Genomic DNA, 19098 nt, shown 5'->3' on the forward strand with positions numbered 1-19098 from the left:
AAGCACAAGGACTGGCGTTAAGGATCCTGGCTCAAGTCCCTGCTTCCCCACCTGCAAGGGAGTTGCTTCACAGGTGGTGAAACAGGTTTGCAGATGTCTATCTTTCTCTCCCCCTCTCTGTTTTCCCCTCCTAGCTCCATTTCTCTCTATGCTATCCAACAATGATGACATCAATAACAACTACAACAACAATAAAAAAACAAGGGCAACAAAAGGGAAAATATATATAAATTTAAAAAAAGAAGTTGCTCTGGGAGGTTGTTCCTCCCTAGTGTGCTGAGATAAGGCACTGAGATCATTCCCTAGTGCTCCACAAAAAAGCGAGGAGGGGAACCTGAACACTGACGTGCATAGATGCTACTACCTACAAACTGGAGACCATCCCCCACACCTTCCCCACCCCTCACACACCAGCAGTGTCTCAATGCACCTGTCAGCTCTGAGCCTCCCAGGCCTCCCAGGTTCCTCATTTCCACCTGGCTGGGGATATGGAGGGATCCTTCTGAGCGTCTCCTGGGCACCCTGAGACTTTTCTCTGGGTACTGAAGTGCTCATTCTTCCTCACAGTACACAGCACAGCACCTCAGACAGTTACAGGTGCATACTGAGCATTTCAATAAAACTACTTTGAAAGGTGCTGCATCCTTAACAAAGCTATGAAAATAATCAATGTTAAATAAATATAACTTTTAAAAAATACTCTATTTATTAATGAGATAGAAGGAGAGAAAGAACCAGACATCACTGTGTTACATGTGCTGCCAGGGATTAAACTCAGGACCTCATGTTTGAGAGTCCAATGCTTTATCCACTGCACCACCTCCTAGATTACAATAAATACTAACCTTCATGTACTTTTAAATATATATTTATTTTTAACTCTGGATGATGGTGGTGCTGGGGACTGAACCTGAGACCTCAGAGCCTCGGGCAGGAAAGCCTTTTGCAGAACCTGATGCAATTTCTCCAGCCCTACCTCAGAGTACTTTAATAAAGATTAAATGTCGAGTGCTGTAATACTGACTTGAAACATTTAATCTTGGGGCTGGGTCGTGGCCCACCTAGTTGAGTGCACATGTTACAATGTGCAGGGACCTGAGTTAAAGGTCCTGGTCCCCACCTGCAAGTGAAAAGCTTTGCTAATGGTGAAGCAGGGCTGCAGGTGTCTTTCTGTCTCTCTCTCCCTCTCTCCCTCCCCCTTGCCTCTCAATTTCTGGCTATCTCTATCCAATAAATAAAGATAATAATAAAATTTAAAAAACATTTAATCTTACTGTTCTGACGGCTTCTAGTCTGACAAAGGTCTCAAAGGGTTAAACCAAGGTGTTGGCAGGGCTGTCTAAGGGTTCTATATAAGTCTCCAGCTTCTTGGTTTTTGCCCTCATTTTCTAGAGACTCTTGAGCCACAAAGCAAATAAAGTCTTACTAGGAGGACTGGAAATAGCACAGGAGAGAGCTGTGTGGTAACCATGGAGATAGGGAGGGCGGACAGAGTCTAGATATAGAGACTGTACAGCGACAGAATGACTAGATGTGGGTTATAAGAGGGAGAGGGTTTGGGAGTTGTTATAAATATCTGGGATATGCTGCTTCTAGGGACTGAACCTGCACCTCAGGCCCACAAGTCCTGTGCTCCAGTGTGGGGTGTCTCACCTCCTGAGAGTTTTGTTCTCTGAGTGTGTGTACGTGTGTGCATGCCTGCGTGTGTGTGTGTGTGTGTGTGTGTGTGTGTGTGTGTGTACCAACTGAAGACATTTATACACAGGACCTACATTTGTAATTCTTTATGCACAAATACATAAAAAAATAAGGCAAAAGAGAGATGGATTTGGCTCTTGATTTTTCTTTCTGTAATTTATCTTTATTATATGGTTAACAACTATGCAATAAAAAAAAGTGGAGAACCCCTAGTTTTCCAAAGAGACTGATGTCCTGTCCCCTGGCACTCGTAAGAAGTAGAGCTTAATTGCCTTCAGACTCTGAGCACAAATGAGCCCAAATGGATTCAACTTTACTGAACTATGTATCGTTTATTTTGTTCCCGAAGCAAGAGTATCAAGCAACTGGAAATCAATGAATTGATTTAAATATTATGCAAAAGATTGGAGCTATTATTACCATAGGCACATTTTTATGGTTTAAAAATCACATTTCAGCATTTTCCCAATGTCAGGGTCCTAACGGGGCAGCCCTGATTAGCACATTCAGACCCGATCGTCAAGAAAAAGACTTGGAACTGCAAATTTCTCTATAAAAGATGTCTTCCTAGGTCCACACCAAGTTCAAAGTTATTAAATACTGACAGTTGGGTTTGGGAGATTTTTTTAAAGTGTGATTTGCTTTTAAGTCTTTATTATGACATTGTTTTAAAAATACACAAAAACAGACTAGCTAATGACTCTCCCCAATGTACTCAGGACCTTCCTTCAAAGGCAGCCAGTTCACAGCTGAGCTTAATTTAGCTGTATCATCAGCCACCTCCCTTCCCACAAGCACTGGATTATTTTGACACAAATCCCAGATGACATACCATTGCCTCTGTAATTATTTCACCATGTAAGTCTGAAAGAGAAAGATTCTACAAAACAAAACATCACCCCACATCCACTTTTATCACTCTCAAACCTTCTAGCTCAAGAGTCTCTAGCCCTGGCTTATGGTGGTACTGGGGATTGAACCCAGGACTTTAGAGCCTGAAGCATGAAATTCTTGCAAAACCATTATGCTATCTGCCCCCTAGCCCAACTCTTAGAATTTCTATGAAATTCTTTCAGTCACGAAAATATTTTTTTCATTGTAGGGAGATTCAGTTCTGTGTGCCTCTTTGCCTCTGTCTCTTTGTATCTGAGGGGGAAAGTCACCCCAGAGCAATGAAATTGCAGCAAGGAAAAAAAGGTATGAGACCCTTTAGTTTTCAAAGCTTAGTATTTATTCCCTCCAAATTATATTATTGTTTATCTTTTAAAGTAGTGAATTATCACATTTATAGTCTGTTAAAAGTAAGATATAATATTTATCAATCTTCAATTCACAGCAAAGCTGAATAAACTGACAAACTGAATAAACTGAAAAAGATTTTTAAAGGAACAGCAGATAATATGTAACAATTGCTCCCCCTAGTGGATATTATCATCACTGTTTTCAGAACATTAGGTTTATTAGCTTTTTTTTCTTAAGGAAACTTTTTAAAAAATATATTTATTTATTCCCTTTTGTTGCCCTTGTTGTTCTTTTTATTGTTGTAGTTATTATTGTTGTTTCTGTTGTTGTTGTTGAATAGGACAGAGAGAAATGGAGAGAGATGGGGAAGGGGGGGGAAGAGAAAGACAGATACCTGCAGACTGGCTTCATTGCTTGTGAAGCGACTCCCCTGCAGGTGGGGAACCGGTATCCTTACACAGGTCCTTGCACTTTGCACCACCCCACCTGCGCTTAACCTGCTGCGCAACCGCCAAATCCCCCTTTTTTTTTCTTCCCTCCAACGTTATTGCTGGGGCTCGGTGCCTGCACTACAAATCCACTGCTCCTGGAGCCTATTTTTCCCATTTTTATTGCCCTTATTATTATGATTGCTATTGTTGTTATTGCTACCATTGTTGCTGGATAGGATAGAGAGAATTCCAGAAAGGAGGGGAAGTCAGAGAGGGGAAAAGAAACATAAGACACGTGCAGACCTGCTTCACTACTTGTAAAGCAACCCCCCTGCAGGTGGGGAGCCAGGGACTGGAACCCGGATCCTTATGCCAGCCCTTGCTCTTCCCACCATGTGCACTTATCCCACTGCACTGCTGCCCGGCCCCCAGGTTGTTAGCTTTTATACTTGCTAGAGTTTCTTAGGCATTCTTTTCCTACCATGTGTATAAATTAAAGTAATTTTACCAAGCGATTTTTTTCAAATCGACATACACTCACAAAAAATTAGCCCACTCAGCAGAATGGTTTTCAACTAGAATAACATCCTTTTTTGCTACTCAATTTAAAGAGGAAAAATGAAAAAAAAAGAACTCAGAGTGCAGCTTTTATGATTGATATTAAGAGCTGCAATTTTATTGAGCATTCACTTAGTGCTATATAGGTCCTACTCAACACTTATCTAGGTCATATAATTCAACCCTTGTATCACTTTATGATGTTAATACTTTTCATAATTTTGCTTTACAAATGAGAAAACTATCTCTGACCTGAGGACACACAGCTACCACAGGAGGCTGAAATCTGAACCCAGGTAGTCTGACTCCAGAGTCCAATTCCCAGACCACAAATCTAGTCTGTCCACACAGCACAAGAAAATTTATATTCCAAACCTGATTTTTTTTATAACAACAGCACTGCTGGTCAGATCATTGCCTTACTTACCCACTCCCACAGAGAGCTCCAAAGAAATTTTCCTGCCTGGACTGTACTTCCCTTTTTCTGCGTTTGCTTTTCCACCTATAGTGACTGCACCTGGGTAAGAAGTTGTAGTAACCAATGACAGTGTGAAACAAGATGAGGCTGGTTATACCAGAAGTTAGGAAGTACTGAAACAGACAAACAAAAACAAAACCCACTATAAAGCTGGACAATTTGAGCATCAACAGCGGTTATAACAAACCATTAAAAATAATAGTTTATGAGTCCAAACTGATACCAAATGGGCAAACAGATGAGAGGTAGATAGGTAGGTAGGCAGGCAAACAGACTGACTGGAAGACAAGAAACAGGGAGTGCTCTTGCTAAAAGAATGCCGCAAGCAGACTAGTAAGTGTGGATAGAGTTAAAATATATATGTGAGCACAGGAACTCTGGTAATGGGTGTGATGAATTATACACACACTCTTAATATGGTGTAAAACTATACCCCTGAAATCTTAAAAAATTTAAACCACTAAATCAGTAAAAATAAGAAATATATATGATCCCACTGCAATCATCATAGATGGATCAGGCAAGAAATATGAACACATTCCAAATGTAAAGAAAAAATTTATGAGGAATACATTTGTTCAATTTTTAAGTGTTTTCTCACCTACCTCTTATTAATTGTAAGATAGAAAAATAAATAACAATATGGTATGATAACAGCATGCCACAATGCTGTTTCTACCTTTTACACTATCTGCATCTGTCAATCCTGAGAAGTGTGATAATTCACAGTAGTGGATTTTCTCATGAAGAATCAAAAACTGAAGTGTAGACCCTGTAATGTGACATAGCAAGAAAGAATTAAAAGTACGTATTTACCTACACCACTGCCACCCCTGTAGCTTGAGGACTTGGAATTGAACCCCCATCACCACACCTGGAAAACATTGAGAATCAGTTTCCATAATAACTTGGAATGGACTTGCCTGAGGACAAGCCGCTGGAGTCAGAAAAGAACTTAAAAAGGGACAAGAAAGACACTGGGGGAGGGGCTCTTCAAGGAAACATGGCGATCCCTACTCCCCTCTCCACATTGATCAGTGCCTTATTTTATTTTTACAGCTTACTTTTTAATCTAATGTACTACTGACACATGGTACTTTGTTTATTTTTTAAAAGATGTACTTATCTTGCCAGAGCACTTCTTAGCTCTGGTTTATGGTAGTGCTACAGACTAAACCTCAGACCTTAGAGCCTCAGGCATGAAAGTTGTTTACATAAACATTATGCTATCTCCCCAACCCAGCCAGTGCTTATTTTAATAAAGCATTTTTCCCCAGCACAAATGAGGTGTGAATACTATTAATAAGTGGGAAAACTCCATCTGTCTAATTTTGGCTTTATTTCAGATCCTTCAACATTGAAATGAACTTTCAGCCCAACTTCTGAGTATACAGACATATTTGTGAATTTTGGGACATCATTTGACCTATTCCTAATGACTTTGGGTGTCTAGAGAGTTACATGATAGTGTCTGCCTGAAGGCTGGAGACTACTAGATACTTAAGACTTTTGCACTGAATCTGCAGATCCACCCTCCCAACCCCATTGAATCCTGTTGAAGCCGTTCCAAGACCCTTCTAACTGCAGCCATTGAAAAATTCAAGGTTGTGGGAGTAGACTGCATAATGGTTTTGTAAAGACCATGCCTGAGGCTACAAAGTCCCAGTTTCAATCTCTTGTGCCACCATAAACCAAAGTTGAGCAGTGCTCTGGTTAAAAAAAAAAAAAAAAAAAAAAAGGAAGTAAGGAAGGAAGGGAGGGAGGGAGGAATGGTGGAAGGGAGGGAAGAAGAAAGAAAAAAGAAAAGAAAAAGAGACCCGCAGACCTGCTTCACCATTTGTGAAGTCGTCCTCTCCACCCCCATGGGGTCAAACCTGGGTCGCTTTTAGGAATATGTGCGCTTAATCCGGTGCACCACCGCCCACTCTCCGCCCTTTCTCATAATAAATAATTTTAAAAAAGGGGTCAGGCGGTGGTGCAGCGGGGTAAGCGCACATGGCACAAAGCGCAAGGGCCGGGTAAATATCCAGGCTCGAGCCCCCAGCCTCCCACCTGCAGGGGGGTCGCATCACGAGTGATGAAGAGGGTCCGCAGATATCTATCTTTCTCTCCCCCTCTCTATCTTCCTCTCCTCTCTTGATTTCTCTCTATCCCATCCAACAACAGCATCAATGGCAACAACAGCAGCAACAACAAGGACAGCAAAATGGGAAGAAAAAAAAAAAGGCAGGGTCAGGCAGTGGTGTACCCAGTTATGCGCACACATCACAGTGCACAAGGACCTGGGTTCAAACCCAACCCTTGGTCCCCACCTGCAGGGGGGAAAGCTTTGCAAGTGGTGAAGCATGGCTGCTCTCTGTCTCTCTGTCTCTCTCCCTCCCTATCTTCCTCTTCCTGTCAATTTCTCTCTGTCTCTATCCAATAATAAATAAACAAACAAACAAAATATTTTTTAAAAAAGGCTTCCAGGAGCAGTGGATTCGTAGTGCAGACACCAAGCCCCAGCAATAACCCTGGAGGCAAATAAATAAATAAATAAATAAAATCCAAGGTCACCAGAGATGCTACCAGACTAGCTTCTAACTGCCTAGAACCCTGACTCCACTTCTCCTCTCCTTTCTGTTGCAAGGAATTAGAGCAAGGCCTTACTAGGAGAGCGTGTCGGGGTTAAGCAATAATTCTTTACTTATTTTAGATGCCAGAAAAAGGTCACACAGTTCACACAACACACAGTCAACCCGATACCTCTCCTTACTTAATAGCTGTTTGCATGTAAGGCTCACAACGTGGTCGTGGTCACTAGCCGCTGTGTTGCCGGACTGGAGGCCCTTTGTCCACTGGTGTGACCAGATGAGCAAGGGTCTCTGGATGCTGGGGCAGCAGTTACTTTAGCCGAGTGTGCTTTAAGTTTTTAGCAGCACAGGCAGCATCCTGGTTAGTAACGGTGAAGGCACTTCATTCAGCTGGTTTCTGAGCCTTTACTTATACTTAGCTTGCCTCTGGTTTCAAAGTTACATCTCCATTGGCCTATCAGGGTCGGGTTGACGTCTTATCCTATATATATATATATATATATATATATATATATATATATATATATATATATATATGTCTCTGTCACACTACACAGGCGCACTATGGTTACTATAGATACTAGGGTTGCATGTTCACTGCACTTTCAAACCAGTGGAACCTTCCACCCCAGTCAATCTAACCCAGTTAGATTTGCTACAGCCACCTAAAGCCTAGTGCTTGATAAACTCAATGGATACCTTTTAACTCTTGGCATAACTTTATTATTAGTAGTAATAGTAGTAGCAGCTGCAGCAGTAACAGGTGATAGTTGTCTCCTTCTGTACGTGGAAAGACGCCCTCTGGTGGAAGAATGCTTTCCCCTCCAGGCACCACCCTGGAAATGAGAGACTAAGGATACAAGCCGTCTCATCCATAGAGCAACACTCTAGAAGTTGATCTAAACAATCTTGCGCTTAGATCAGAAGTGGGGAACATCAGCCTGGTGAAATAATTTGGCCTGATCCAGCCAAGGCAAGCACAGAAGGGACTCGAAATTCGGTACATCTAGGAACTTTACTCATTGAATGATGTTATAAGCACACACCCCTGTTGTAGATGATTAATAGATTGATAGATGTAAATGTGGGTTAAGGAGAGATAGAACAACAGAGATAAATAATTCTTAAGGTTGTCGTATGAGAAACTAGCGGCAGATCTGAAAAGCATAATAATCAGAGAGGAAAGCTTATTATTCTCTGTAGCATTTGAACTGGCAGGACATCAATTTAATGTTTGTGTCAATAAATCTGTTTCTTTCATTTCTTCCATTTCTTGGAAAAGACCAGAGATATAGCCACTCAATTTCTCAGCTTTCATACTGCAGGGAGACTGAATCAGTGGAGCCATCTGGGGTCATGCACACATCTAAATCAACCCATGTTATGTTATTACAAGAAAAGAAAATGAACACCAAGTCAAATGTGGCCGGAAGTAGATGGGAGGCAAACATGATGGCTGGAGACCACACTGGAGAGAGTTCTTTCATTTTCTTGACGTAAGTATGGCACATTGTTCGAATGCTAAATGATAACTTTCATTCCAATAGGTATTAGATGTTATTGTCACTCTCACTCTAGAAAGCACATTTTTATTTTTACTTTGTTTTCAAGTGAATGAATAAATGCAGGAGGGGATTGGGCAGTAGCATACCTGCTTAAGCACACATAGAATGAATAAATGCAGGATTTCTGTAAGAGATAGTTAGGTCTTCTCTTCAAAAGAACATGACTAGAACAATCATTTAGTACAACCCAGAGGGTTAAAGAATAGGAAAGCTTGTTCAACAATTTGTTTGGCTGTGTATGTTAACTCTCTTTTCAGCCACCAGGTTCCAGATGCTAGCATGATAACGACCAGACTTCCCTGGACAGATGACCCCACCAATGTGTCCTGGAGCTCCGCTTCCACAGAGACCCACCCTACTAGGGAAAGAGAGAGGCAGGCTGGGAGTATAGATCGACCTGTCAATGCCCATGTTCAGTGGGGAAGGAATTACAGAAGTCAGACCTTCCACCTTCTGCATCCCACAATGACCGTGGGTCCATACTCCCAGAGAATAGGAAAAGCTTTTAGGGGAGGGGATGGGATACAGAGATCTATCTGGTGGTGGGAATTGTGTGGAGTTGTACTCCTCTTATCCTATGGTTTTATTATTGTCTCCTTTTTAAAATAAATTTTAAAAAACTTAAAAAAAAGAATTAAGATAAAGTTCACATCAACAATCCCCAAATGGAGAATGCACTAAAAATTAATAGCATTTAAGACTGAAATTTTAGTTTTTCTTATGCCAGGAACAAATTGATTTGTAATAATTATACATAATAAATTTGACCTTCTGAAAAAAAAAAAAGAATAGGAAAGCTATCAGGGGAGGGGATGGGATATGGAGTTCTGGTGGTGAGAATTGTACCCCCTTTTTTAAAAAGGATTTATTTATTTATTCATGAGAAAGACAGGCGGAGAGAGAGAAAGAACCAGACATCACTCTGGTACATGTGCTGCCGGGGACTGAACTCAGGACCTCATGGTTTAGAATCCAGTGTTTTATCCACTGCACCATCTCCCAGACCATGAATTGTACCCCTTTTATCCTATGGTCTTGTCAGTGTTTTATACGGAGTTCTGGTGGTGGGAATTGTGTGGAATTGTATCCCTCTTATCCTATGGTCTTGTTGGTGTTTCCATTTTATAAATTAAAAAATCAGCAAAATAAAATATATATATTTATAAATTATTATCTATAGCCACCTGTGGTCATTAGTTCTGAATTCTTTAGGTCAGAAAATATTTTCCTGCCATGCTTGCTAATCCTCAAAAAGAGACCCTCAGACTCTCTTCCTTCCCTTATTTAGACAGCAGGCAGATTGTGAGCTCTGAAGCCCAGCCCATGGGTGGAGGAGACACTTCTGCCTTAGGTATAAAAGAAGGGTGAAGGGAACAGTGCTGCCTGATGGCCACTGTTGGCTGCACGCCCAGAGCAAAAGAATAAACTCCTTGCTTCAACTCTTTATCATTTTCCTGGACAAGTAATTTTAATTGGACATTATTTACAACATTTTGTATTTGGACTTTCTTTTTTTTTTTTTTTGTAATTAAAGTTTTCCAGTTGATTCTCTTGGATATATATATATAATGGTATTGTTATAGGGAGAGCTCATGTCCTCTAAAGTAATATCAGGTTCTTGCCTATACTAGCATAGAAATCATTGGTTCAAGACTACTTTTAGGGCATACTATAAAACCAACAAACAGTGGTCCAGGATTTGGGGCAGTGATAAAGCACTGGACTCTCAAGCATGAGGTCCTGAGTTCAATCCCCGGCAGCACATGTACCAGAATGATATCTGGTTCTTTCTCTCTCCTCCTGTCTATCTTATGAATAAATAAATAAAATATTTTTTAAGCAAACCAACAAACATTGCAATTAGTTGCACAAAAATGAGATTGTATTGCTTTAAATTAGAGATAGTAAAAAACACTCAAAATGGAAATGTCCATGGTGACAACTTCTCCCCCATCTCCAGTCAGAGTCACTGTTTCTCCCCTTGCTGGGCAGCCCTCACGTGTCCTTGGCTTAGCCAGCACCACACTTGCTCTCAGTTCTAACTGCATCTCCTCCTCTTCAAGCTCCTCCACCAGGCTGCTGTTCCTTCCTGCCCATCTGCCTCTGCTCCTGGTATTTAAGGCCCAGCATCACAGGTCCTTTCCTGCCTAATCAAGTGCCTTGCAGTCTTCCTTTGGGCTTGTACCAGGAATTTTGAAAAAAAAATGTGTTTTTTCTATATCAAGTTACACATCTTAATTCTTTAGGATCATGAAGCAAAGGGACAGCCTATTAGTGACATCTAACAGTAATGTTGTAAATGACGTCCAATTAAAATTACTTGTCAAAGCAAAATAAATAAGGAGTTGAAGCAAGACATTTATTCTTTTGCAAAAGGGCATGCCGCCAACAGTGGCCATCAGGCAGCAACGCGCTCCCCTCAGCCTCCTCCCACCTTTTATACCTGATGTAGAACTGTCTCCTCCAGCCCTGGGCTGGGCTGGGCTTCAGAGCTCACAATCTCCCCCCATTGCCTAAATAAGGAAAGGAGAAAGAGTGTCTGAGTGTCTCTGCTGAAGGATTAGCAAGCACTGCAAGGAGCTGACCTAAAGAACAAAACTACTGGCCACAGATGGTCATAGATAACAATTTATAAAAAGAATTTTTGTACTAAACAGTTGTTTTATTCATATTCTTTTGAAGAGAGACCTAGCCATCTCTCACAGTAATATTGGCAAATAAATAAGGTTTCCTTCTAACACAATCTGTTGTCTTTTGCTGTATGTTTTTTGCCCTAAAACTTCTAGATCAGAGTTAAATAATTATAGTAATTTAAACATTCAGCTTCTGGGGGGCAGGTGGTGGTGCACCTGGTTGAGCACACATGTTACAATGCACAAGGACCCAGGTTCGAATGCCCAGTCCCCACCTGCAGGGGGAAAGCTTTGCAAGTGGTGAAGTAGTGCTGCAGTTGTCTCTCTGTCTCTCTTCTTCTCTATCCCAAGCTTCCCTCTCTATTTCTGGCTGTCTCTATCAATAAATAAATAAAGGTAATAAAAAGTTAAAAATTCAGCTTTTCTCCCTTTTTAACATTTTTATATTTTATGTGTATTTTTATATTTTGTTTATACATATGTATTTTTATATGTATTTTACAATTGTTGCTTTATTTTATTTTATTTTTGTTGTCACCACAGTTATCACTAGGGCTCAGTGTCAGCACTATGAACCCTACCGACAGCCATTTTTCCTTCTTTTTTTTTCCCTCTTCTATTTACTAAGATATATATAAATTGAGAGAAGAGGGGAAGAAGAGAGGGAGAGAGAAAGAGAGACACCTGCAGACCTGCTTGAACACTCATGAAGATTCCCCATTGCCAGTGGGGAGCAGGAGGTTCAAACCTGGGTACTTACACATGGTAATGTGTGTGCTAAATCAGGTATGCCACAGCCTGGCCCTATATGTATTCTTTATAACTATTAGAAAACAAATTTGACTGATACAATATAGAGAGAAATGTTAAAGCCCTCTCCCTCGACAAATACATCTTACGTTTATATTCACCTGTTTTCTATACATATAGTGTATCATGTATTAAATACATGTTGAATATACAGTCATCTTTTAAGTGAAATATTATTTTCCTTCTTCCATGATAGACAATAGGCTGTAACTTCTTTTCATTTTTTAGTATAAAGCAATTATCTACTGCTTTAAAAAATTTAATAATGATCAACAAGTCCATTGAATAAGAGGGGTACAATTCCCACCAAGAGTGCTCCACATCCCATCTGCTCCATTGGAAGCTTTCATATTCTTTATCCCTCTGGGAGCATGGACCCAGGGTCATTATGAGGTGCAGAAGGTGGGAGGTCTAACTTCTGTAGTTGCTTCTTCATTGGACATGAATGTTGGCAGGTTGATCCATACTGCAAGCCTGTTTCTGTCTTTCTATAGTGGGGTAGGGCTCTGTGGAGGTGAGATTCCAGGACACATCAGTGAGGTCACCTGGCCAGGGAAGTCAGGTTAGTATTATGGTAGCATCTGCCAACTTGGTATAAGATATAAAGCAAAACAAATTGTTTAATAATCAGGAACCAAAAGGTAAGAATATAACAGGTTTGGGGTCTACAAGTTGGAAGAAACAAGGAAGTCTATTTTAGGTATATTCCAAGGGGGCCTTGACTTTACTGATTTTTGCCTGAGCCCAAAAGCTAACATGCAGGTGGGCCAAAGGTATTATCTGGAGAGATGGTGTTAGAGTTGAAAATAGGACTAGAAAGCTAGATCAGGACAGAGAGTAGCTCCCAAATATGGGGAAAGTATACAAACACCGTTAATTATAAATCCATAGATCTGATCTGGGGCCCATATTCAACACAGGAGCCTGTGTAACCTCTGCATCCCTGTCAGTCTGAGCTCACATTCCATGGTCATAGCTAAGAACATTCTAGGCTGCATTCATTTCAGGACCCATCTTCCTCGAGTGGCAGAGTATGTTGACCCAACCTCCCGTCGGTGAGTGGGAAAGTCCCTACTGTTGTTGTTCCACATTGAGGGCAAGGTCCTGTAGAGGCCCACAAGAGGGTCCACAATGCTAATCCTGATGTATTTCATGCTTTTAATAACCTAGGGCTAACCATTCTAACATATATTTCCTAATTCTTGAAAACTTGATTCTGATTCACTTCTCCCATTAGCCAATCACAGACATTTGAGTATTTAGAAAATGTACCTCAGTGGTATATTTTCAGGTCTGTCCTTATAGATTTGACAATTCATAAAGTATATATTTGTTGACTATTTACTCTATCACAGGCACTATTCTAAAAGCTAAGGGTAATATAACTAGGAAGGTGACTCAGTGGGTGGAGCATAGCATTCTGGATGCCAAAGTCATAGTCTGGTTCTTTCTTTAATGTTATGTCTCATCAAATCATAAATAAATCTTTTTTAAATTTATTTTAAAAAGGAGACATCAACAAAACCATAGGATAAGAGGGGTACAACTCCACACAGTTCCCAACACCAGATCTCCATATCCCATCCTCTCCCCTGATAGCTTTCCTATTCTTTAACCCTCTGGGAGTATGGACCTAAGGTCATTGTGGGATGCAGAAGGTGGAAGGTCTGGCTTCTGTAATTGCTTCCCTGCTGAACATGGGCGTTGACAGGTCAATCCATACTCCCAGCCTGCCTCTCTTTCCCTAATAGTGTGGGGCTCTGGGGAAGCAGAGCTCTGGGACACATTGGTGGGGTCATCTGTCCAGGGAAGTCTGGTCGTTATCATGCTGACATCTGGAACCTGGTGGCTGAAAAGAGAGTTAACATACAAAGCCAAACAAATTGTTCACCAATCATGGACCTAAAGGCTGGAATAGTGCAGATGAAGTGTTGGGGGAGGGTCCTTCATTTTGTAGCTAGTAGGCATATTTTAGTTATATTCCAAAGGGCCTGTCGCAATACTAGTTTTTTTGTTTGTTTTTCTCCCTGAGCCTGAAATATGATATGCAGGTGGATACAAGTTATTGTCTGGGGAGGTGATGTCATGGCTGGAAAGGGACAGAAAGCTGGATCAGGGAAGAGAGTAGCTCCCTAATATGGGAAAGGGGTATAAATATTGTTAATTATAAACCTCATCGATTTGATGTGATATGGGGCCCTGCCATATTCAGTTTAGGAGCCTATGTGACCTCTGCATCCCTGTAGATCTGAGCTCACATTTTGTGGTCATGAGTAGGAACGTTCCAAGCTGCCCCAATATTGACCCATCTTCCTCAGGTGTAGCACAGAATATGTTGTCCATCCTGCTTTCAGAGGATGGAACATTCTCTACTGTTGTTGATCCAAGTTGAAGGCAAAGAAATAAATATTTAATAAAGTAATATAAAAACATATTAAAATAGCCACAAATTCTTTTTTTTAATTATCTGTATTTATTGGATAAAGACAACCAGAAATTGAGAGGGTAGGGGGAGACGGAGAGAAAGACACCAGTAGCACTGCTTCACCACTTGCAAAGCCTTCCCCCTGCAGGTGGGGACCAGGGGCTCGAACTTGGGTCCTTGCGTATTATAACATGTGTGCTCAGCCTGGTGCACCACCACCCAGCCCCTGAACAGGCACAAATTCTGTTTTGTAGGAGGTAGAAAATAAAAACAAGGGAGCCAAGGTGGAAGCTCCAGGTCCCTGTGTGTGTGTGTGTGTGTGTGTGTGTGTGTGTGTGTGTGTGTGTGTGCGCGCGCAGGAAGGGGGGTGCAAAGGGAGTTTCAAGAGTAGTGAGGCAGACAGATTTTTTTTTCTCAAGAACAGGAGCTACTCCTTGCCTTAATCCAATTTTCTAGCCCTTTCTTCACTCCACCATTCTCTCAGACAATATTTTCATCCAACTTCAGGCTAGCTACCAAACTCAAGCAAAAGCATGTGCCCCCAAGAACATGTCTAAAATGGTTCTCCTAGCTTTCTTCTACCCTAAAATCCCTAATCTCATCTGCTCTAATCCTACTTTTTGGTTCCTGTTCATTAACCATCTTGTCTCAATTTAGGTCATGTCACCTTCCAGACATCAAGCTACAGGTGCTACCATGACTTCATCCCAACTTCTCTGGGCAGACGACCTCACCAATATGTCCTGGATCCTTGCATCTCCAGAGCTCTGGTCCACTCGGAAGAGATAGAAACAGGTTAGGGGGATGGATCGACCTGTCATTGCCCATGCTCAGCAGAGGAGCAATTACAGAAGTCAGAACTCCTACCTTCTGCTCCCCCCAAACAACCTTGATCCATATTCCCAGCAAGGGAGAAGTGATAGGATAAAGATAAAAAGGCTCTGAACTCCAGCTTCATCAGCACCCAGAGAGACAGAAGGAAAAGGAGAGGGACATATGGAGGTAACTATGTTGTCATGAGTGGCTTGGAGGGGAAGAGAGGATTGGATCAGGAAAAAAAGGGGGCAACTGTGTATAAATGTAGACAGACAGTTATAGAGCTGATGGTTGGTCCATGTCTACAACCTTAGGGGAATTGTGGTGGATTGCAGTGGGGAGAATGAAGATTCAGAACTCTGGTGGTGGGAATGGTGTGGATTCAAACCTGTGTCGACATGCAATTCTGTTATATAAAAATAAATAATTTTTTAAAAAAAAATTAGTGAGGCAGTATGGTAGGGCAGGTATCGCTCTCTCTTCCTCTCTAACAAGGGAGGAAAAAAAGAAAATAAAGAAAAAGAAAATGACTGCCAGTAGTGATGGAGCTGTTGCGAAAGCTCCAAGTCTCAGCAATAACTTTGATGGCTAAACAAACAAACAAATGAAATCATTTCTGCTGGTGATTGCCGGGCTCCTTTAAGTGTGCTGGAACTGGCCAGTGATGATGATGACTCAACTTTGCGATTATACTACACAGCACTGAATTGTGTATCCTGAAAAGGTGGATTTTCTAATATGAATTAAACTCCGATTTTACCATCTGTATGCTGGTGAAAATTATCTAGGACAGAGCATATTCTTGAGCAGAAAACAGGGAAGGGATCTAATGCACAGAGCCTTTGTACCTCTTTCACTCTCTGAGGACAAGCTGGGGGGGAATTCTGGTCTACAAGCTTTTTCACTCAGAGCACCATAATGTTGCGTCAGTTCCCTCTATCAGATGTCTTTGGTGTCCATCTCTCCCAGCAGCCACTGCATGGCCTTGCTGAAGCTGGCTGTGCTCATCCTCCTTCCTGCCTTTGAGGCCTGAGGGAACTCAGCCAGGACTCAGTACCCGGTGGCACAGTCCTGATACAATGAAGTGGCAGACATGTGAGAGCACTGACTGACTCCGATTCTGTAATGCAGATACTCAAATGCCAGGCCTGCTTTGTACAGCCACTGTCACATCACTAAGCTTACAGATAATCCTAAAGAAGAATACAGAAGACCCTACGTAGTGACCTGGAAGGTGGATCATGGTACTAAGTGTTGTTTTGTTTTTGCTTTTGTTTATAAAATTATAAGATCACAGAGTATAGTTGCAGGGCACTGCCACCACTATAGTTCTGTGCTCCCACCCTCCACCAACAATCACCATAATTCTCACGGTCTGACAGTTTTCAACTAGGCTTAATTATTTTATAAGTTCATGTGTTTCATCTCTCTGTATATCACAGATGAGTGAAACTGTCTAGTAGTTGTTTTTTACCTCCTTACTTCATTAAGCATAATCACCTCTAGTTCCATCCATTTTGTCCCAAAGGACAATAATAGCATTTTTTTTAATTATCAAGTAGTATTTCATTGAATATATATTCCACAGATTCTCTATCAAGTCATCTGTCAATGGCATTTATTCTGTTTCCACTCATTGGCCATTGGAAATAATGAAGCTGTTGGGGTGCACATATCTGTTCATATTAATAAATTTTTTAGAAAGACATAGAGAAGGGGCCAGGTGGTGGAGCACATGCTACAATGCACAAAGACCTGCCCCCAGCCCCTACCTGCAGGGAGATAGTTTTACAAGTGGTGAAGCAGGGCTGTAGGTGTCTCTCTGTCTCTCTCCCTCTCTATCTCCCCACTCCTCTCTGAATTTCTCTGTCTCTACACAAATAAAACTAAATAAAAATTTAAAAAGAGACAGACAGATAAGACAGATGGGGAGAAAGAGAGAGAGAGAGAGACCAACCATATACCACCAAAGCTTTCCTTCAACTCAGTGGGTTCCAGACTTGAGCCTAAGTCACAGACATGGCAAAAGAGCACACTATCTAAGTGAGCTATTTCTCCAATCCTCATATTAATAATTTATGTTCTTTGTATTTATACCTAGAGATGGAATTCCTGTGTCATAAGGTATTTCCATTTTTACTTGTTTGAGAACTGTCAACAATTTCTCATAGGACTGCACCAGTCTATGTTCCCAACAGTGTAGCAGAGTTCCATTTTCTCCCCATCATCCTCATCCCCATGTCATCTCTTGATCTGTTGATGTGAGTTTTAATTAAGTTCCATCACTGCAATTTTCATTTGCATTTCTCTAATGACAAGTGAAGTGGAACATTTCTTCATATGTCTGTGGGACATATATCCCTTCTTTAGATAAACAATCTATTTAGTTCTTCTACCCACTATTTTTTAATTGGATTCTTCATTATTTTGTTTAATGTTTTAAATTTATTTTCCCTTTTGTTGCCTTTGTTGTTTTTTTATTGTTGTTGTAGTTATTATTGTGTTGTTATTGATGCCGTCATTGTTAGGACAGAGAGAAATGGAGAGAGAAGAGGAAGACATAGAGGGGAAAGAAAGATAGACACCTGCAGACCTGCTTCACCACTTGTGAAGTGACTCCCCTGCAGGTGGGTAGCCAGGGACTAGAACCCAGATCCTTATACAGGTCCTTGCACTTCGCACCACCTACACTTAACCCACTGTGCTACCACTTGCCAGTCCCTGTTCAGGTGCCATTTGCCAGTCTAGCTTCGCGGGCAGGAGACAGATGACCAGGGACTCATGGCTGAGCTGGGAACGCAGTTAAATCTTTATTGATGAGCAGGGATGCAGTTCAACAATCTAATCTCTTCTAATCTCTCTTCATTAGAAAGCCCTGTCTTTTATATCTCCTGAGGTAGAAGTGTCAGGAAGAGGAAGTACGTAGGATAAGGGGTGGGGAGAAGGAAAATAGTGCGTGAACCAGTGGGGATTAAACCAATGAAAACAATGAGTATGTAAATAGACTGCAACATCAAGCAATGCAACATAAGGGGTCTTAGAAGCAGAATTTAGAAGCATACCAACATTTCCTCCTTCCTTTTTAATTAATGGCCATAGTATCAGGAGTGTGGGGTGAACAGAAACCTATATCGTATAGGCATTTTCAAAAGAACTGGCACAAGACATGGAGGAAAAGTAAGAGAGCAGCAAGAACCAGTGTGATGCCAAGGGGAGGCCTGAGGGGGCGTTTCCTGACTCAAAGGGCAAGGCATAGCAGGTAAAAGGGCATTTCCTGCCTCTGGGGGCATATCTTGCCTTTGGGGGCATTTCATGCCTCAAAGGGTGTTTCCTACCTCTGTGGGCATCTCTTGCCTCTGGGGGGGTATTTCATGCCTCAAAGGGCATTTCCTGCCTCTGTAGGCATGACCTAATGGGGGGGGGGGAGTTTCCTGACTCTGGGGGCAGGGCCTGCATGTGAAGGGACATGGTCTATAGAGTCCCAAGGCAGCTGGCTGCAGTCAGTCTTTGAGAAACCCAGCAGCGTAAAGGGAAACTGCTGTAAAGTTGTATAAAGTGTCCAAGAGGTATACCAGTACGTCCAATAGAAGTGTCAGTCCAAAGCAGATGACCACGGAAGAAATGCTAGGGGATGAAACGCTGCACATCTGCCTCGATGGGGAAGGTCAACCACTGGAATTCCACTTTTCTGTAGACAGTGAGCTTTCGAGTCTGTGAATCAGTTTCTTCAGGTCATGCAAGGTCACATCACTGGTTTGGGGAGGTGCATTGTAGTCATGCCATTTTGTGGGCGATGTCAGAGAACAGGAGTCCAAATGGATTTCCGGGGATTTCATTTGAGTAGATGCTTTTTCATGTGAAGACTTGAC

Source organism: Erinaceus europaeus, chromosome 3 (genome assembly GCF_950295315.1).
Source record: "Erinaceus europaeus chromosome 3, mEriEur2.1, whole genome shotgun sequence".
Taxonomy (NCBI): Eukaryota; Metazoa; Chordata; class Mammalia; order Eulipotyphla; family Erinaceidae; genus Erinaceus; species Erinaceus europaeus.